Source organism: Emydura macquarii, unplaced genomic scaffold, assembly GCF_026122565.2.
Source record: "Emydura macquarii macquarii isolate MOO-44397 ecotype Brisbane River unplaced genomic scaffold, CSIRO-AGI_Emac_v2 contig_1253, whole genome shotgun sequence".
Taxonomy (NCBI): domain Eukaryota; kingdom Metazoa; phylum Chordata; order Testudines; family Chelidae; genus Emydura; species Emydura macquarii.
In genome coordinates this window covers 36583375-36598887 of record NW_027131390.1, presented here as the reverse complement: position 1 = coordinate 36598887, position 15513 = coordinate 36583375, and the positions used below count along the sequence as shown (strand labels likewise).

Here is a 15513-nt window from a genome sequence, read left to right as displayed (position 1 = left end):
TGTTTGTCTTTGTAAGTGTCTTGGTTTCTGTTTTATTTATTCCCTACCTAGGAATCATAGAATAATAGAAATGTAGGACTGGAAGGGACCTCGATAGGTCATCTAGTCCAGTCCCCTGCACTGAGGCAGGACTAAGTATTATCTAAACCATCCCTGACAGGTGTTTGTCCAACCTGTTCTTAAAAACTTTGAATGATGGAGATTCCACAACCTCCCTAGGTAATTTGTTTCACTGCTTAATTGCCCTGACAGTTAGAAGGTTTTTCCTAATGTCTAACCTAAATCTTCTTTGCTGCAATTTAAGCCCATTATTTTTTGTCCTGTCCTTAATGGATAATGAGAATTTTTTCACTCATCTTTAAAACAACTCTTTTCGTCCTTGAAGATTGTTGTCATTTATCCGCTCAGTCTTCTCTTCTCCAGACTAAACAAACCCAGTTTTTTCAATCTTTCCTTAAAGGTCATTTTTCTAGATCTTTAAACATTTTTGTGGCTCTCCTCTGACCTTTCTCCAGTTTGTCCACATCTTTCCCAAAGTGTGATGTCCAGACCTGGACACAGTACTCTAGTTGAGGCGTTGCCAGTGCAGAGTAGAGCGGAAGAATTACTACTTGTCTTGCTTACAACATTCCTGCTAATACATGTCAAAATGTTTGCTTTTTTTGCAACAGTGTTACATTGTTGACTCATTTTTAGTTTATGATCCACTGTAACCCCCAGATCCTCTTCTGCAGTACTCCTTCCTAGGTAATCATTTCCTATTTTGTATATATTTAATTGATTATTTCTTTTTAAGGGTAGTACTTTGCATTTGTCCTTACTGAATTTCATCCTGTTTATTTCAGACCATTTCTGCAGTTTGTAAGAATCATTTTGAATTTTAATCCTGTTCTCCAAAGTGCTTGGTAACGTCCACAAACTTTATAAGTGCATTCTTTAAGCCATTTATGAAGATATTAAATAGAATTGGTCCCAGGACAGATCCCTGTGGTACCATACTCGATACGCCTTTCAAGCTTGACTGTGAACCACTGACAACTACTCTCTGAGTACACTTTTCCAACCAGTTGTGTTACTTATCTTCTAGGTGCTTATAAATTGATTATTTGCTCCATTATCTTTCTGGGCACTGAAACTAAGCTGCTGACTGGTGTACAATTCCCTGGGATGTCCTTATTCCCCTTTTTATAGATAGGCACTCTATTTACTCTTTTCCAGTCCTTTGGGATCTTTCCTGTCCTCCATGAGTTCTCAACGATAACCGTTAATAGTTCAGAGATCTCTTCAGCCAGTTAGGGCGTTTCTTGGGCTTCAGGATGTCCAGGATCTCAGATCAGTCTCTGGGATGCACGGCCAGGACTCAGGAGCACCTCCGTGCCTGGAACCCAAGGACAAAGTTCCAGGATTTTTACATCGGTCTCTGCTGGGTCCCATGAGTCACACAGAGCTATTCATTCCCTGCACAGGAGGATCCTGGGATGGAAGCATTTTCTCTCTGGCCCTTCTTCCAATGCAGGCAACTTTCTTGTATGTCTATCTGGGGTCTTATATCAGGCCCATCACTGTGTCATGGGGCGCTCCTACAAGGTGACTGGCTGACTTGCTCTCTGTTTGCTAGTGATCTCTACAGCTCCCTTCACATAGCATTGAGATGCTCTCAATAAATTCAGATTTAAAGTCCACTCATTGAATACATTCCTCTGGGTGATGGGCTTTAACCTATTACCCTCTGCCCTATTCCCCCTCCCCCCAGCCCTAGAGTCATTAGATTATAAAACCAGTAAGGATCACTTTGATCATCTAGTCTGACCTCCTGTATAACACAGGCCATAGAACTTCCCTGAAACAGTTCCAGGGAACTAGAGCAGATCTTTTAGAAAAACATCCAACTTGAGTTTAAAATTGCTAGTGATGGGTCTCCCCAACAAGATTCAGGGACAACAACGTGGTTAGACGCAAGGTGTGACAAAGTGGGAGTTTTCTGTAATATTTTTATGAATGATACGCATGGCAGTGACTTGACTAGGAATCACTACTCAGTGGGTTCAAAAAAGTGAAAATCTGCTCTTGAGGCAGAGCCGGATAGATAAAGGGTGTGTGTCATGTAACTGTACTGTCTGGGGTAGTATGAATGGGTCATAAAATGACTGGCTGAAACTGACCCATATCAGTGGAGGATCCAGTAAGACAATGGGAACTCCAAGGACTGAACAGCTGACACCTATCAATGGGAAACTCGGGCAGGCCGAAAATGTGAACTCAGTGTGGCTCTGCAGGACAACAATGGACCAAGAGGTGACAGGAAGCTAGGATAAGAGCTGGCCTTTGGGAGAGATACAGCAGCTCTCACTTGGGACTGAGAGCAAGCCAAGAATGAATTCCACTGCAGCTTGGCTGTCTGAACCTTTGCTTCTGTATGCTAACCTGAGGACTTCCTGATGTTATGTTCCAGTTCACTAATAAACCCTACTCTGTTTTGAAAGGCTGCCTGGTATCACTGAAAGTACTTGCCTAGGTGTTCTGATTCCTGGAGAATATAAAAGTCTCTTGACCAGGAATCTATCACAGTTGGATTTGCTGGGCAGAGCTCTCTGTGTGGAACAGGAGTACTGGAGCCCAGAGCCTGTCTCTGGGGTGTTAAGGCCATGTGACCTACCCTTAAGAAAGAGTGGGACCCTTGTGGGTCTGGCACATGGAAGGGGTTCCTCGGGCATAGCACAGATCCTGTAGATCTGTGACATACTGATGGGAAGGGTGAAATTGCATTCCTACCAGAGTGCTGTCTCTGGACCCCATGCAGGGGCTTTCTTTCAGATCACATTCTGGTTAATAGATGTGATAAATTCATGATTGCTGAAAAAAGGCTGTCAGCGGACCTGGTTGGCAGAGGTGGTCAGAGTCCGAATGCCAGAGCCAAGGGTCGAGGCAGAGTCAGGAGTCTGATCAGAACTGGATGACCAGGAGTCGGGGAAGGCAGGAGCAAGGCTGGAACAGGATGGCAATAAGGCCACATGCAAGGCAGGATCTGGGCTGGAGCAGTGGAGGAGCAGAGTAGGAGCAGGGCTCGGAGAGACAAGCACAGGAGATGGAGAGTCCATGGGCATGTGCATTAAGTAGCAGCAGCAGTAGCCCATTGACTAGGTTTAAGAACTGGCCAGCTGGCTTGCTCAGCCAATCAAGCAGGGTGGTCCATCAGAAGTAGTGAGCACATGCAGCTGAGGGCTTTACTCTTGACATCCAGCTTACACACATCCTGTCGGCCAGGCCACAGGCGGCCTGTGTGCACCAGTCAGCTACCAAGTTTCAGTCCAGAGAAGAACAGCATGGTCAAGCTGGGTCAGGTTACCAGGAAATCAGGATCAGGCACCAAGTTGAAGGCAGGAGGCAAGTAGCAGAGTCTGGGACGAACCAGGGACAAAAGCTGGCGTCTTGGGTCCATGGCAAGGCAAGGTCTGTAGTGGAAGCAAGCAGGCGTCTTCATTGTTGCTCAAACAGCTCCTCATGATGGCTTCCTGGTTTATATGATAGCATGAGCCAATCAGGGCTGCGGAGGGCCCTCACTCAGGCCCTGTTGGGCAGTACTTCCTGCAGTGCCTAGCTTCAGCGGGTCCTCCAGCAGAAACCTAGCCTAAATTTTCAAGAGTGATGTGGAAGCATTGACAGCCCAGAACTCCCCTGCCCTGGTACCAGGTTCCAATCCCACAGGTTCTCACACCCCCACCCCCATCCCTCCACCTCTTCATGCCCTCCTTTGGGGTAGTACCAGCCCAGGCTTGTAGGGGTGAGTCCTGTGGAACTCCCCCACCAAGGCAAGGGCAGAGACTTAGGAAGTAGGTTCCTGTCACATTCTGGAGTGCAATCCAGACCCTGAGTGCCTCACAATACCTTGCCACCGTGGCACTCTGCCTGGGATGCCCATAATCCGCCTCAGTCATGCACTCTCTCTAAGTATTGGGCAACCCTAGTCCAGTGCTTTGGATTCTGGAGCCTCCCTGCAAAACCGCTGACTTCTCCCAACCTTGGTTAATAACTGGTATTAACAACAAGGAAGGTTGTGGAATCTCTGTCATTGGAGATTTTTAAGAGCAGGTTGGACAGACACCTGCCAGGGATAGTCAATAAAATGCTTGGTCCTACCTTGAGTGCAGGGGACTGGACTAGAAGACCTCTCAAGTTCCCTTCCTGTCTTATGATTCTATGGTGACTCCATGCTCTCTCCGGCCCTGAATTTCCCCCAAACACATGTTCTTCGAGTGCTTGCTCATGTTGATTCCAAGTAGGTGTGTGCATGTTGTGTGCACAGGTGTCAGAAGGTTTTTCCCTTAGCGGTACCGGTCGAGTCGGTGCAGGTGCCTTCTGAAGTGGTGCCTCCATGGTGTTGTGCATAGGGCCCTGCCAACCTGCCACCTCTCTGGTTCCTTCTTACCGCCCGTTACTGTCATTGGAGCTTCAGTCGCCTTGCTTCTGCAAGCATTCTTCCCTTAGTTGTTTACTGTGGTTCCTGTGAATAGAAATAGATTAGTTGTTCTTAAAGTAGTTCTATAGGTAATAGAAAGTATTTTGCACCATCTGAGCGTTACAAGTACCCTTTTATGCACCTGCAACTCAGTTCACTAGTGGTAGCCATGGTGAACAAAAAGGAGAGGCCAGGGACAGCAGGGCCCAATGCCCAAGTCAAAAGAACCAAAAAAGCTGGACCTCTTTTGGGAGGAAAGTTTATTCCACCGGCGGCCTTTAGTTGCATATCGCCAATCAACAGATACAACTTCAACTTGTGGAATGCAATCCTGAAGTTTAAAGATCTATTCCCAGCTGACTCTAAGGCAGAGTTTGGAGCTATGGTAGAAGAGGGCAAGGCAGTAGCAAGAACATCTCTGCAAGCTGCATTGGACGTGGCAGACTCAGTGACAAGAACTGTCATCTGCTGTCGCTATGAGAAGGTGTTCCTGGCTGCAGATGTCAGGCCTTCCACCTGAAGTCCAAACTACTATCCAGGACTTGCCCTTTGAAGGCGTGGGGCTATTTTGAGAGCAAATGGACTCCAAGCTCCACAGTCTCAAGGACTCTAGGGCTCCACAGTCTCAAGGACTCTAGGGCAACTTTGAAATCCTTGGGGCGCCGCATGCCTTCCACACAAAGGAAGCATTTTAAGCCCCAGCCCAGCCAGAGGTTCTACCCATCTCAGCATAGGCAGGACGTTTGCAGAAAGAGGGGTAGAAATACCAGAATGCCCCAACCTCCCAATTCTGGTCAGGTCTCAGGCAGCCAGCCCTCTAGGCCATAACAAAAATTTTTGAAGGTGTGCCCGAGGACCGCATTCCAGGCCAGTTACTGGATCCTAGTCCTCATTTCCTAAACCATTTATCCCATTTCTACCGTGCCTGGGCTCAAATAACATAGGACAGATGGTTTTGTGCATGGTAGAGATGGGATACTCCCTTCAGCTTTGTTCTGCCCCACCTTCCGCACCACCTTCCCTGTCCCTCTTCAGGACACCTCTCACGAGCAGCTTCTTATATAAGAGGTGCAGCAACTGCTACAAGCTGGAGCAGTAGAGGAGGACCTTCAGGACTTGAGGGGAAAGGGGTTTTACTCCAGATATTTCCTAATCCTGAAGGCAAAAGGAGGGCTCAGACCCATCCTCAACCTGCAGATCCTCAACAGATTCATAAGAAAACTGAAATTCCACGTGATCTCCCTAGCCTCAATCATCCCCTCTCTGGATCTGGGGTACTGGTATGCCGCCCTCGACCTAAAAGACGCCTATTTTCATATATCAATAGTACCGTCCCACAGGAGGTTCCTCCGATCTGTGATAGGGGACACACTATCAATTCAGAGTCTTCCCCTTCAGCCTCTCGGCTGCCCCGAGAGTTTTCACCAAATGCACAGTGGCAACGCTGCCTTCCTAAGGAGACGCTGTGTACAAGTGTGTCCATATCTGGATGATTGGCTGGTTAAAGGCTGCTCCAGGGAGCAGGTAGAAGCTCACATCACTCTAATACAGTCAACCTTCGTCAGTCTGGGTCTTCAGTTGAATGTAACCAAATCAACATTATCCCCCACACAGAGGATAGAGTTCATAGGAGCCATCTAGGCCAGAGCACTGCTGCCAGAGACACACTTTCAGACCATTTGCTCCCTAATAGAGAACTTCAGGTGTTTTCCCACTACGACAGTGTGGAACTGTCTGAAGCTCCTAGGCCACATGACCTTTAGCACGTATGTAGTCCCAACATGTGAGGCTGCGACTCAGACCTCTCCAGTCTTGGCTGGCGTCGGCTTATCGGCCCAACAGACACAATCTGGACAAGATGATCTCTCTTCCCCCTCAAGTCTTAGAATCTCTTCAGTGGTGGCTCAGCCCTCAACTAGTTTGCAGGGGTATTCCATTTGCCAGACCACAGCTGTCAAATATCTAGATGAGTTGATATACCCCCTGAAAGACTGCTGTGTACCCCCAAGGGTATGTGTACTCCTGCTGAGAATCACTATGTTAATGCAACTTCCTCAGGAATATTTCAGTTTCCTCAGAAATGAATTGAAGACCATAATCTTACCCGATTACTTCAGGTAATTCATATACAGCAAACAAATTATTTAATGCTTCCTCCAATTTAACATCAGTCGTGTCTCCCTGTACACTCCTGTGGACACCAGGAATAAACATCAACCACAACATCTGCATACATTTGCTTATTCTGTTCTGCAAAGTCAAAGGGCAGTGTTTGGGGCAATATTTGCTCTTGGCTTTTAGGTTCTACTGGGGAACAGCATTCAGCCCAGCAGCAGCAACAAACATCAAGCAGAATGCAAGCAGCAAGGCTCTGATCCTATTCCCACTAAAATCAGTGGGAAATCCCCCCTTGACTTTAATAGGACCAGATCAAGTCCCAGGTCAGCACATTCAGGTCCAGATTTTCAAAGGTGGCCAGTGATACTTTAGGTATCCAGCTTGAGACACTTCGTTCCTGATCTTCAGAGGTGCTTAAAACTGTTTAGAAGTGGAGGCAAATAAAAGGAGAGAGAAGTATTCAAAATAAGGAGCCATACAGAGAGGGCAGATAGGACACTGCTGTTCATCCGCTCTCATAAACATCACAAGAACAAGGGGACATTCCAGCTGTGAAAGGCAGCCCATTTAAAACTGAGGAAAGAGACTACTATTTGCCCAGTAGGGCTGCGGAGTTCTCTGCCAGAAGATATCACTGAGGCTAAGAGTTTAACAGGGCTAAAAATAAAACAAGCATTAAATATTTCTAAGGTTTGATGTTTACATTAGAGAGGCAAAAACAGAAGGGCTCTAAACCTCCTGTGTCAGGGCATTAGCTAATGTCTAACTGAAAGGGCTGGGGAGGCGGTTATCCTGTCATGGCCCAGGCTGAGGGTTCCTGCATTTTGCACTGAAGCAGCTGGTACAGGCCATTGTTGGAGATTAGCTGAGGCTTTAGTCTGATCCATGTGGCAAAGCCTACTGTTCGGTGCTGGTGCAAAAAGGGTCATCAATAGAAAGATAACTTTTTATTATCATTTGATGTTATTGCAAGCTTGTCTTTGTCTTCACTGAATTTTATGAGCTACTTACTCTTGCATTCATGCACAGGATGTTTGTGGGAAGACAGTATAAGTTCTCGTATGTTCATGTTGTGGAATAATAGGATAGAACCAGCGACAAGAATTCCCTTGTAGGAAAACCCAGCTTTCTGTCAACCAGTGATAGGTGCCAAAAGCATCAGAGGATGAGGTCGCCTGAGCCAGGAAACCCTGTGTATCCTATCTAAGTGTGTCTGCACAGACCCTGGAATGCAGCTTTACAACTTCTGTTTTGCTTCAACAGTCTTGTCAGTTATGGTGATCTGTGTCTTAGATAGAATATTTGAGAGGAGTTGTGATTGTAAGGGTACCACAAATGGTGGGCTGTAAATGAAAGAAAGGTAAACAGCCAACAAGGGTCTTTTTGAGAGCAGGAAACCGTCCATCTGTGCAAGATATCAGTCTGATACAGACACAACCTATAAAAATAAACAGCCTGAGATATCTATGTCCTAGTGGAGAAGTCTGGCTCTGTAAAAGAATATTAAAAGGTTCTTATTTAGGAAAATCCAAGTAGGAGTGATGTTTATAAATTGGTATTACCAAAGCCATAAAAACCTTAGCCAAAGGTCTGTTAGTGCCCCCTCTCACTCTCTCTTCTCTGCTTTTGCCTCTCTTCACTGAGGTTTGAACCCACACAAAGAAGTATAGTGACTGAAATGGATTTCTTGTGTAAACCGTCTAGAGTCTTCGTCCATCTTAACTTTAAGGAGACCATTTAGAATTGGGAAATGTTTTACAGAAGTTCTTGGTTACTTCTCTTTATGGCAAAAACCTTTGTTTATTCCTTGCATGTTTAAGATGACATGAGCGTCTTTTGGGATGTTTATTTCTAAGTGTCTTGCATGTAAATGCATGCCCTTCATATGGTAACTCCCAGAGATGATTATTCTATGAATAGTGAGATGTTTTATGTATACATATGGAAGCAAATGACCTTGCTGTAAATGGGTACTAATGTAAGAATCCATTGAGACATTATAATGTTATGTTTAGTAACATTTTCCTGTTAAACACTAGAATTTTTAGACTGTGAACTCCTGGAAGGGTGAGATGAGCTAACCTTGGTTAACGAAGAGAGAGAGTGTTTTTGACTTTCATTAATTTGCCTGCCTGAAGACCCCTCCTTAAAGTGAGTTGTTGGGATTATATGCAACATTGCTGTTTTAAAAAAATAACTTATTGAATGGCTTCTTTGAAGGAACTGACTTAAAAACTTCTTCATTTTCACAGGGCTTAGTTAAGATTATTTATCTTTTCCTATTTACAAACTGTTTAGGTTATCCATGATAAACCAAACAGAATAAACTGACCAGTAAACGAATCTCCTCTGGCCATTCATACACTGTTTAGTTATCTTTAATATGCCAAGACAGGACTTACTGCTGATATGGGGGAATAACATGCGTTGTTCTTAACCTAGTTGGAGAAGAGCATCTCCAACAGAGTGGACCTACTGTCCAAGGTGTAACCTCTGCTCTCCACAGATAGTCATGCACAAGAGACTGTGACTGAAGGGGCCATTGTTCTTTGCGTGCTTGTTCTGTTTTTTTCCCCTTTTCTTTCCTAAGAAGTTAGTCATAAATGATCACTTTGAGTATATGTTTGTCTTTAATCATGGTGTCACCTGAGGCCTGGTAAGAACCCCATGTCTCTGAAGTAGTTGGAGAGCATAGATACAATTGATTGTTGAGGTTTGGCCCAACCTCTTCTCTTTTCTCTAGACTATAACATTTTAGTAATTTAGGGGATAAAATTACTCAGTCCTCAACACCCTAAAATACTCCTTTCTCATCTACACTATATCCCTGTACAGTCCATTTGAATGGAAGCTCAGGCTCTCTGAGAATCAGAACCAGCTTATCTAAAGCTGAATGCCCCAAAGATATGTCTAAGAATTCACTCTTTTGAGTCTCATTTTGTGGGGAGTACCTAATGTGGCTTTTTTTTTTTTTTTTTTTTTAGACTGACCATCTAAAAAATGAGTAGACTCATTGAGCACTCTGGGCATACATGAATAATTTTATTGCAAAAGTGTCTAGAGGCCCAGTTTCACTGTGCTAGGAGCTATACAGACATAAAACAGGGATCTGCTTTATCTAAACTAAATCTATACTGATTTAGACTGTGAGCCTATTTTTATTTCTTTGGTAACTACCTCTGATCCTTGAAGCCAATGACTTATAATCACTTAATCTATTTTTCTGTAGTTAATAATCCTGTTTTATAATTTGACCTAAAATAGTGTCTTGAACTGAAGTGTTTAGAATATCTCAGCTCAGTTACAAAAGCTGATGTATGTCCTCTTCACATTGGGCGGGAGACTAATTAATGACCTTGCACTGTACAGACCTCTGTTCAGGGCAAGACGGTGCACTCCTGTAGGGTAAGGCTTGGAAAGCTGGGGGAGAGAGGGAATTGGCTAGTGCCTGTATCCATGTTTGGTTAGGGAAAGCATTCCTGGAAATTCAGTTGGGTGTGTGGCTCCACCTGCTGTCATGTTGTGTGATAACGAGGTCCAGAAGGGCTGGGGGTCACTAGCAGAGTATTGTGAGAGCCAGCCTCAAGGTGGAAGTTAAGGGAACCCAGCAGTTCCACAGTTTCCAGGCTGCACCTTGGGGGTGGATTCCGTGACAATGTACAATGAGGAGAGCAATCCTGCCCTGCCTCACAGGTGTGGGAGAGTAGGTGCATTCATGGCATCTCAAAGCAAGTTAGCGACTGATTTTAATTTAACTGACTGATGCTATGTTGATGGGAGGCCAGCTAAGTAACTTAGATCGTTATTGCACATAATTTCTAAATGATAAACTACAGCCAGTGCTCTGGGGAAAGGGAAGGCGACAAAGCAGCAAACAAACCATGCCCAGGAAAAGACTCTCTGTTTGTAATTTTTTTTTTTTTTTTTTTTTTTTTTGCATGAAATGATCCAAGCAAGCAAATTCCATAAGTGTTCTCAAACATCCAGCCAGCCTGTGAGGTGGACCCAGCAGCTCTGAGGCATTCCCCACATACCAGCTAGCTCCTCATCACTTTTTAAACAAGGCCACTGAATTCACTGTTTACAGTCTGATGCCTTTTCCCTCAAGATGAATGGACCTTAATAAAACTGGTTGTGTGTTTTGTTTTGGAACCAAGAAAAAGGATGGGTGTGAAAGATATTGAACGAGGGCAAGCTGGGACTGAAAAGTGCTCCTTTCACAAACAAGGCTCCATTTGTGAACATCAGGGCAACATAAACCACCAATTGCAACCACCTGCTGCATGAGGGGGTGCTTTCCATGTGTGACTGGTAGGAGCCCAATGCAATGGAAAGCTAGCGGGGCAGAGCCACAATGACTTTTACTCTGGGTGTTTGTGCTTTCTGGATCATGAAATTGTATTCTGTAGTTTAGGAGCCATTCTGATGATGGTATGGCTGTTTTGTTCCCCAAAGACAACTGAGGTAACACAATCCATTGAGAGCAGCTTATGGTGCATTGGTCAGTGTGGCTGGACAATTGCTGCACACCTGGGCGCATGTCTTCTGTCACACTGGTGTCACGGGGAGTTGGTACCTCCCTCCTCCACGTGGAATGCCTTGTTTCTCAAGTTGCTGAGCAGTTCTGGCATGGCACGGAACCCCAACCCTAGACCTTCCCTTATTCCTCAGCCACTTGCACACAAGCATGGCGCACATAGCTGGGTGTTGAGCTACAGGCTTTATGCACTGTAGCGGCAGCCGCTAGTGCGTCTGCATCTGTCTCTGACTCAACCAGCCCACTGCTCCAGCTCAGCACTTTGGAATATCCTGGCTTTAGGGACAGCTGAGGGTGCATCCAGACCCAGCCATCCCCATGGTCATTGCCTTAAAAGCATGGCAATCAGAAGTCTCCTGAAACACTGTCACTAATATCCTGCTGAGCCTTTCCCTGCCATCCCCCATGCATACTGAAAAGCAATATGTCCCCCAGCTTCATCCAACTCACCATCTCACACGAAGCCTCACCTGTCACCTCCTTGGTGCTAAGGAACCTGCCAAGTACACGGCTAGCATATTGGTCAGAGGGTCTGATCTGTTGGGACAACAAATTATGAGATTCCCATCAAGGCTTTGCCTATGAAATACACTGATTCAATTCCATCAAATATGTTGCTATGAATTGAAAAGCAGTGGGAAATTTATAGGATGGAGGAAAGAAAATTGAACTCCACCCCGAGCTCCCATAATTCCCTGAGTGTAGTGCTGGTATCCCACAATGCACAGCCATAATGTTCCACAAGGTAGCATGGCAGATGATGGCACAGGGAGCAATAAGATGCCTAGCCATTGCATGCCATGTCTTTTGGCAACACAATCTCTTGCAATGAGGATGCACTGTGTCAGCAAAAGCGGCCAAGTGCACGTGCTCTGTCGACATAGCAATGTCAGCGGGTGTATGGCAGCAAGAGTCCTGCTGGCAAAACTTTCTAGAGTAGAAGTGGCCTTAGAAGGCTTCTTGCATGTCCTTTGCTGCTGAGTGCTCTGTGCCCAGTGCCAATTCCGCCTTAGGGAGCAGAGATGCACACACGTGGGAACAGCCCTAATAAATGTGATCCTCAAACACCCATCTCTCTAAATATAGCTCGTCACCCTCAAGTTGACTGATCGCAATTGACAGCAACTGCTGGAAATCAGCCTATAATGAACAATACTGGCCATTTCAGAAGGATTTGGTAAGTTCTTGGGTTTCCCTTTAAGCCTCTGTATTAATAGGATCTCTGCCTGTTCCCTAATTTTTTTTATGGATAATGGTAAGAAAAAAAAGAGAACAGTTAAGACTGAAATCAGAAATGAATAATGATCCCTTTGCCTGAGGAATAAACACTGGCAGCCCTGGGAACTGTATTCCTCTTTTAATCTAGCCCTCCCTTCTTCTACACATGATGTTTCTGGCTTTCATTTGTCTTGGCAGGAAATTCATCTCTTCTCTTCCCTCTCCCACCCCCCTCCTTTCTCTGTTGCCAGATGCTGTTCTTCCCTGCCTCATTTCTCATCCTGCTAAAGTCGGGGTAAGCTCATCTAATGCACTCTGCATGGTGTCTTGGGGAACAGGGTGGGGACAACCATTTAAAGGAAGCCTCTTAACGATCTCCAGCACTTCACCTTGAGAAATGAGCCCAGCTGTAAGTTGCAAGGCGGAAATGAATATGTAAGGTAAACACAATTCTTTTGCTCCTATTTGTATAAGGGACATTTATCTGCTGAAGAACAGTGGCAAACACAATTCTGTCTAAACTGGGTTTACAAACAGCTTTGGAAATAGAGGAACTGATGAGTCTGAGAGTTGGCTGTTTGATTTAATGAATCTCACAAAGATCCAGCCCTAAAAACAGATGGGGAGGATTTCATTGTAAAAAGGAGACATTCTAAGTTTCGCTTGGAGGGAAGGATTTGCTTACATTCATCCATTCATTGAACTGACGTTAGCAGTGGTTACTTAGCACTTCTGCTTTTAAAGCTTCCAGAGACTATTCCGTTACAGACTAACTTAGTGCCTTACTGCTTCTTGCCAAGTCTGCTTTGGAGATGGGGAGAGGAGAGCTTTCCAGACAGCGAGGCACTGTACTAGACGAGATGTGGGAGTCATGCTATCAGTTAGCTGCTTGAAATTTATTCTCACCCTAGTTTGTCTGCTGGACAAAAATGAGAGTCACAGATTTCAGTGAACGGGAGGGCAAATGGGAATTTCTTCTTTTGTATCTTTCTATGCAGCAGGGCTGATGGGGGTTAGAGAGCAATACTGACTATTATGGGGTTAACTGAGTCATAGATATTAAGGCAACAAGGTGCTGTTGGATCATAAACTATAACAGGATTGAAGTGTTGTGCTCCATGAAGCAGGTTAATGAAGGGCAGAAGGTTAGGTCAATGGTCCATCCTTCCCAGATGCACCTTTACAGAGCTGCTGGGATTTGTGCAGGCAGGCACCACAGTGCAGTCTGTTATAGGGTTAACAGCAAACGGGGCAGGCCCTAGCAGGAAATCTAGCATTTGCATTCCTTGTTACAATGAGTGCCTGACCCTGTCCTCTCTAGTTCAGATTGCTCAAGAGTTTCCATTATAACCCCCTGTTTCCACATGCAGATAATTGGTACTGCATAAAGAGACTGCTGGAGCTGCCTCCAAATCTAGTTTAGTCTATACTAGTTCTCCCTCCCCACCCATCTCCATAGTCTGATCACCCTCCAGTTGTGCGTGACTAACATCTGTCACGTGTAGTTTATGCTTTCTGTCAGCCTCTTCCCAGGGGAGAAGTGTGCGTGAAGTGGAGTGATTTGTTTTGGTAGGGTGCTTTTATTCTTACATGCACATGCTGCTCTGTGTTTATATTAGCAAAGGCAGGTTGGAGCAGTGCGTCCTGCATTGGCACAGAAGCTAAGGAGGTTAGTGATGGTCCTTAGCTTCTGGAGGAATTCATATCCCCAGTCTCAGAGCATCCCCCAAAAAACCTCTGTCTCATGTACAGGTGAGCTTTGCCCTTGCAGAGGCCCTTGAGGGCCTGGAGGAGAAGGAATGTGGCTTCCAGAGGGTGCAAGTTTCTCTCTGGCATGAAGCAAAATGAGACTCTAAAAGTTATAACTAGGGGAATCTTCACTGGGAAGTACATCTGGGGTAGCATGATGGAGTCAAGAGGATAGCAAGATGGACCTTAACAGGCCAAATCTGAGTAGTGGGTCAGTGGAGAGACCGGCAGCAGAGGTGGATGTGATAGGTAAGGTTAAGATTGTGTCATGGTTATTTTTAGTAAAAGTCAGAGACAGACCATGGGCAATAAACAAAAATTCACGGAAGCCCGTGACCTCTTTGTCTGACTTTTACTAAAAATAACCATAACAAAATGGGGCTGAGCCCAAGACCTGCTGGGGGCAATGGGGAGGGGGTGTTCCAGCACCTGCCATCACTGTGGCTGTCAGGTCCAGGGCCCCTGCTGCCCATGGTGGCTCAGAGCTGGGGGTCTGGGGCTGGGAGCTCTGCGTCTGCGGGGCCTAGCCTGGTGCTCTCCACAGGCTCCTGAGGCCTCATGTCCTTCCTGGCCCAGTGTGCTCCACTGGCTTCTGGGCCCAGTGCGCACAATGTATCCTCTCTGGGTAGCCCAATATCTCCCTTCTGATTTGGGCAACCAAGTTCCTTGAAAGTAATGTGTGATTTCTCAAGGTGCAGAGTGAGGAGAGATCTGAGCCATCAGTGATTATCTTTGAAAACACATGGAAGATGGGAGAGATTCCAGAGGACCGGAAGAGGGCAAACATAGTGGCAATCTATAAAATGGGTAATAAGAACCACTCGAGGAGTTAGACCAGTCAGCTTCACTTCAGTACCCAGAAAGAGAATGGAGCAAATAATCAAGCAATCAATTTGCAAACACTAGACGATAATAAGGTGATAAGTAACAGTCAGCATGGATTTATCAAGAATAAATCATGTCAAACCAACCTAATAGGTTTTTTTTGACAGGGTAACAGGGATAGGGTGGAAGCGATAGGTGTGGGATATCTTGACTTTAGTAAGGCTTTTGATACCGTCTCGCATGACCTTCTCATAAACAAACTAGGGAAATATAGCCTACATGGAGTTACTATAAGGTAAAAACGGTTCCCAGAGGCTAGTTATTAGTGGTTCACAGTCAAGCTGGAAGGGCGTAGCGAGTGGGGTCCTGTAGAGATCAGTTTTGGGTTCTGTTCTGTTCAATATCTTTATTTATGATTTAGATCAGTGGTTTTCAACCATTGCAGACTACTGTACCCCTTTCAAGAGGCTGATTTTTCTTGCATACCCCAAGTTCCACCTCACTTAAAAAATACTTGCTTACAAAATCAGACATAAAAATACAAGTGTGTCACAGCACACTATTACTGAAAAATTGCTTACTTTCTCATTTTTACATGTAATTATAAAAT

At 45.2% G+C, this 15513-nt stretch overlaps 1 protein-coding gene across 2 annotated transcripts in view; it reads left to right on the top strand.

Annotated features, from left to right (window-relative positions):
* Window positions 1-12621: 12621 nt before the first annotated feature.
* The window catches only part of ARHGAP36 (Rho GTPase activating protein 36), a 61275-nt gene continuing 58383 nt past the window's right edge, over window positions 12622-15513 (top strand). For both annotated transcript variants that reach the window (XM_067549779.1, XM_067549778.1), the window contains exon 1: window positions 12622-12769. The gene's annotated coding sequence lies outside the window, so the exon portion shown is untranslated. The remainder of the gene's footprint in view (window positions 12770-15513) is intronic.